The sequence below is a fragment of the Nelumbo nucifera genome, chromosome 3 (genome assembly GCF_055504915.1).
Source record: "Nelumbo nucifera cultivar China Antique chromosome 3, China Antique-T2T, whole genome shotgun sequence".
NCBI classification, from domain to species: domain Eukaryota; kingdom Viridiplantae; phylum Streptophyta; class Magnoliopsida; order Proteales; family Nelumbonaceae; genus Nelumbo; species Nelumbo nucifera.
This window is the reverse complement of record NC_142651.1, coordinates 43,100,092-43,106,475: the sequence shown is the minus strand read 5'-3', so window position 1 is coordinate 43,106,475 and position 6,384 is coordinate 43,100,092. Positions and strand designations below refer to the sequence as shown.

The following is a 6,384-nucleotide window of genomic DNA, read 5'->3' as shown; positions in this document are numbered from 1 at the left end:
ATCAATAAAAAATTTGTAACCCACATATTTCAGCATATGTTTTGCATCATTTTTGACAAAAAACACATAAAAAATTTTACTCATGCATAGGAACCATCACATGGATAGTGCAAAAATTAAAAAAAAAAAGCAAATATTTCAGATTTCTCACTTGAAAAATATGAAAAAACGAATCCAAACAAATATTAACCCAAAAAAATAAGAAAATAACATCAAACATGGAGGGAAGGAGTTTGGGCGAACTCACATTTGTTCTTCGGTGGCTAGACTATCAAGTGTCACCGGTAAACTTGCCCAATCACAAATCTATGAACAGAGAGAATAATGCCTTTTCATGTGTTAAAAAATTCAAGAAAATGCTTCAAATCAAATAAAATAAGCAAAAAAATAGTCACAAAGGGAAAAACGACAAATTTGTTGGCAGTATTTTTGCACCGTTGATCGTCGTTGGTGGACCTACAACTAGAGCCACCGCCCTCTGCTTGTTGTCTTCAAATCGGAGAAGAGGGAAGAAAACCCTCGCATGGGGGGTAAAACTGGTATTAAATAAATTATTTAGGGACTGAGTCGTCCCATTCGTTTTGAAAAAGCACTTCTCAAAGAAGTGTTGAAAAAAAGCCACTCTTAGGTCACTTTTTCTATAAGTACTTTTTTTCAAAAAAAAGTACTTCTTGGTGACTTTTTTACCAAACACACATAAGTACTTTTTTACCACTTAATGTGTGGTCCCAACACTTACAAGTACTTTTTAGAAAAGAGGGCCTTCATCTTATTATTATGACTTGCAGGGATTGCATTCATAAATCATAATAAACACAACTCCTTAGTGATTTTAGATGGAAAAAGTACAATGTTGGATTGATTACCAAAACAATCAAGTAAAGAGGTCGTGGAAAGAAGTGTTGCCTTAGGCCATCTAATAGCTGTTACAACACAAAAGTATCACCAAGAAAAGGGGAGGGGATCCAAGTGTATGTGTATCAAGATGGCTTCCAACTTTTGAAGTCATGAAGAGTATATAATTGTTAAGCAAAGTATAGTATACAATTGTTTTTTAAATAATCAATAATTATTTATGTTTTATATATTATTTTTAATTTTTTATAATACAAAAATAAAAGTAACTAATTTAAGCTAGGGTTGTTCATCAAATTGATGAATTCGACCAACTTGACCCGAGATGGTCAGTTTTCTAGTATTTTCAATCGACTTTGGTTCAACAATTTCTTCACCCGACCAGGTTGGATCAATTTTGTTTTGGCCATTTGTAAATCAACCAAAATCGAATGACCTGACCATAGATATATATTAACAAGTTATATTTTTAATATAGAAAAGTGGGGAAATTCCCATATTTCTTAGTCTAAAATATTTTATATCATAAATTTAATTGTTAATTTTTTTAATAATGCCACTATAATTTTTAAATTTAAATTTAATTTTTTAAGTTTAAATCTTTTGAACCAAACGACCAAACTGAAAATCGACCTAAATCGATACAACCCGAGTTAGAGAGTTTTCACCAATGGTCAGTCGATTTCGGGTGATCAACTCCCCAATCTAACTAGTTTAATTTGGTTGGCCAAACAACCTACAACCAAGCCAAACAAATCCATGAACGCTCTTAATTTTAGCTAAATTAATAGTCTAATATCTAATAAATAACAATAGCTTAATCACCAATAATTATTGAATTTTTTATTAAATAACAAAACAAAAAAAATTATACATAATTATTGAAAAAATATTTTTCAAAAAAAACAATAAATAATTACTGAAAATACAATAAATATTAATTTTAGTATAGATAAATATATAATAAATATAGATTAAGATTTTAAAATTATTATTAACAAATATTATTTTTTGAAAACTATTTTCTAAAATTATTAATTGATTTGAGTGAAATTATTTATTTATAACATCGTTTAGATATTTAAATAATACCATTCTTTAAAATTTTTGAAATATTAATTATTTATTGAATTTAATAATCCATAAAATTATAATTTATACTATTATTATAGAATTTCGTTATTAATTTTGTAAAATATTAAATTATTATTCATTTGAATATTATGTTATAATTATTAATATTATACTTTTAAGATTTTTTAATTTATTACTTAATTTCATTATTTTAACTATTTGAAATATAGTTATGTTAAATATTTAGTTGTTTAAAATATTCAGTTATTTAAATATTTAAGTAATATATAAAATATTTATTTTTTTATTTATTTTGAAATGATTACATAATATTACTCCTTTTTCCTTTTTCCTTTTTCAATTATCTTCCCGCCCTCTTTCTCTCTTGCGCGCGCTCTCGAAATCCAACTACATCGGCCCTCCACTACATTCACTGTTAGTTGCAATAACTTGATTAAGCGATGGAAGAAACTTGTTAGTCCTCAAGGATCTTGTGAATTAGATGTCTAGCCTGACCTCTTCAATTTTAGCTCAGATGCTATTTTTGTTCTTCGTCTATTACATGTTTGTTCATGGTACATTTTACATTGCTTTGATCTTCAATCTCTCTGAGCTTTGCTCCTTTTTCGAACTTTACTATTTGTATTTTTTTTGTCCTCTGAAAACGGGGAAGCCACTTCTTCTGTAAATATGCAAGCGGTCGTCAGGCCAGCTGAAAATGGAGAAACCGTTTCTTCTGTAAATTTGGAGATTTCACGTATTTGATGCAAGAGATGTCTAGCCTTCCCAGGAGGGCAATCACGAAAGAGGGGTTGCGGTATTTGGACGGGTCACTTCTGAGGCGTTTCAACGAAGAATGGCGATTGCAATAGATTGCGGAAATTGAGGTTCGTGCTAAGCGGTTTAAGTTGATTCATGTTCACACTAGGCTGATTTTGAAGGCCATTCTCTCTTCGCCGCCTGAGTGATGCATAAGTTAATGGATTTGGGCAGGTTTTTTGGTATAATGTATCCGTATATGCTTTACTAATGTTTGCATTGTATATGAAAAGATACTCTTCTTCTTTTAGTTCTGCAGACCTGTTCAACTAGTTGTTACAGCTTTCTTTAGGTTTTCTTTCTTGCATACATTGAGTGAGTAAACTGGATTCAAGCAAGTGATTTTTTTTAATGGCAATTATGGGTCTAGTTTTACATTCTATTTATGGTTTTTAGTGCTTCATTTAAACACAACTCTTATTGCTAATATTTGGTCATGGTAATTTCTAAAGCCAATGAAATAGATATTGAATAACACCCAAACAAGAACATGGAGTTCTTTGGTTCTAAAGTTTAAGCTGGGGAAGGGTTTGATTCTGAGTGTTACGTTATTGGCTTTCTGGATACAGAGAGCTTGTAATTGTAATAGTAGAATATTCAAGTAATATGAACAACAATGACTGTCATACATCTACCAATTACTTATCTGGTTAATATTTTATTTTACACATTATGAGTTATGGTAAGTTTAAGGGGTTAGCCCTTTGTTGGGCTGTCTCTAGGTTCAGATGCATGGATTTGTTTCAGGTTTTTAGATAGTTGAGAACCAACCATTGTCATTTAAAGAAAAAAAATGTCATTAATCAGTTTCCCCTAACTTTTAAAAATGCTTCAACACAGAAGTGTCTTAGAAAGAAGTACTGGGCTTGTGAGTATGACGAAGCCAGGTAGACTCACTAGAAAGATGAATTGCAGTAAAAAAAAAGAGAGAAAAAGAAAAATGAATTATTGTAGGGATTCCCCTATGTATTAGGCCCTGGGATTGAAGAGTCTGGGAGTCTGAGACTATTTTATGTTTTTCTAATAATATTGTAGGTGTTGTAAATTAATTAAGTATAGGTTATTGCTGAATTAACTGACAAAAAAGATTATTGCTGAGTTAATTACATTTGTAGCTGCTATTCTGTGAACAATGGGGAAGAGAAAACTTCCTTAGTTATAATTAAGCTTTATTTTTGAATCACACACTGCTAAAGAGACGCTTCATTCCTCTTTAAGAATCGAAAATTGTCTAGTCGGTTTTATTGAGAAACAGAAAATCTTTATTCCGCTTTAAGAATCAAAATTTCTCTAGTTAGGTTTATAAAGAAATAGAATCTTATCGTTGAACTGTGTGAGCATCTGCATTAGAGCAAATTGACCTATGATCCAATCAAGTTCTGGGGAACCATTACTTGGGACAGTACCTTGGGGATCTGGGCCTTCCAGTGTAGGAGATATAGTAGTGTGACTTGATCTTCTTAGGTCCTACTGGACATGGAGATTCCATTTGCATTAAGATTATGGCACTGCTATAGGGACTCAAATTCCCAAATATGATGCTCTCGTTGGGTTACTCTCACGTTGAGGTGGGAGAGTGGTTTTTAGGTTTATTGGATGGATGAGGGGGTGATGACTGATGAGCGACAGTGACCATGCCGGCTACTTTGAAATTTCAATTGAGGAGATGAGAGAAGATATTACAATTCAAAGCTAGCTAATCCCTCACTGCTATAATAACTGCTTCTCTCAAATTTGGGCCAAGTTATCCTAAACTTAACCCAGAGTCAGGTTGGACTGGGTCGGATTGAACCTTTGAGAAACCTTATCTAATTCAATATCTTCATATTTGCATGTATAAATATTTGGTAAGTTTTTACCTGTTATGGGTGAATCTGATGTTGTAGATAGTCAAGCCGTCTTCATTTTTTTGGATTAGCAGATCCCCCAAGTTGGAAATAACCTTTTTTTTAGCATCTCTAGTACTACTGAGCTGCTGCCGAGTCCACCTGAAGATTCACTAGCCAACTCAACATTTATTTCTAAGTCTAATTTCTATCTATTTCATTCAATGTTCAGTCCTTGGTTGTTCTGTATAGTCTTTATTCCCCATATTAGCCAATAACAGCTTATTGAATACATTGGACATCCAATAGATTAGTTGGATTTTCATAACTAGAGATTCTTCAACTTAATTTTTTATTACAACAATATACATCTTCTAAAAAATTCACTTGTCAAATCTAAATCTAATTTTGAGTCTCATTTGTATTTTCATAATCCATATTTAGCCAAAAGCAACTTATTGAATCTGTTCAGAATCTAGTATCAGAGCAAGTTTGTCCCACAAAATGCTTTCTAAAACAAAATGACAAGGTAAGAAGTCTTGTCTAAATTGATGCCTGAACTGATAAGAAGTCTTGTCTAAGTTGCTTATTGTCATTGAAAGCAACATTGAATAGAATTTGATAAACTGTGGATAAATCGATAAGATGAATAATGCCAATACAAATTGGGGGTAGTAGGTAAATTTCTTTTTCAAATTTTCTTAAGGGCAGTATAATGGGACCATATCTTGGACTTCTGTGATCCCAAGAAGCATGTTTTGGAGGATGTTGGGAATCATAAATATTCACAAGATGTGTTTGTCATGGAGCTCAGGGACAAAACTAAGCACTCAATATCTTATTTGTATTTGCACAAAATCCCTGCTTATATTTCATATTTTGTAATCTAAAGGTCTGTGGCATTCTATCCCACGATAGGGACAAAACTAAACACTAATTATCTTATTTGTATTTGCACACAATACTTGCTTATATTTCACATTTTGTAATCTAAAGGTATGTGGCACTCTGTGCCCTTGACTTAGCATTGTTATACTGATTCCAATTACATTATTGTTAGGTTAAGCAGGAGCTTACATAATGTAGTTATACAGCAAAGAATAAAATAAAATGGTGATTGATTCATCAAAATCCTGGGATAGGATGGCTCTTGATAGAGAACAATGGTGGGACAGGATTCCTGTAGCCGATCGAGTAGTTGAGATTAAGGGTGAGTTGAGTTAGTTGAGGATGGTTTAATGTCTACTGAAATGCATTTTATAAGATGAAACCTTTGATAATCCTTTTATAAGAAATTGTCTTTTTTTTCTTACTAAGTATGTTATACTTTTTACAGGAATACAACAAAAAGCTTTTATGCTGCTAGCATCTTCTTTGAGATTCTTAACTAGTTTGGTGAACTCCAACCTGATTTGAGTTTGGAAACATGTTTTTTAGTGCTAATATGGTGTTTATTTACCAAGTTTTAAGGTTTAGAAAGAATAAGTATCTTATACTGTAGGTTGTGATAATTCTGATATTCTTTGACAAATTGTATTGTCATCACTAGGATTTTTTGAATAATTTACACTTATTCAACTCTCTTATTTGCCTTAATGAATTGCTATCCACCCATCCTTTGAGTTGATTCAATAACATTTATTGAAGAGAAAGAATGAAGAACCATGTGCACAGAGGCTGTGCAAAAGAGTATTGACAATCTGTTGTGTCAGAGTAGCCATGGTGACAATAGACTTCATTCTTGGAATCTACTAAATATTGCAGTACAATAGAAATTTTATCATTCAATTAAATTATAGCTTAAGGTAGG

At 31.9% G+C, this 6,384-nt stretch overlaps 1 long non-coding RNA gene across 1 annotated transcript; it reads left to right on the top strand.

Moving 5' to 3' along the window:
• Positions 1–2,261: 2,261 nt before the first annotated feature.
• On the top strand, positions 2,262–6,155 carry LOC148801159 (uncharacterized). The gene is made up of 3 exons (XR_016084504.1): positions 2,262–2,816; positions 5,635–5,784; positions 5,911–6,155. It is a non-coding gene; the product is annotated as an uncharacterized LOC148801159 (long non-coding RNA).
• Positions 6,156–6,384: the final 229 nt, after the last annotated feature.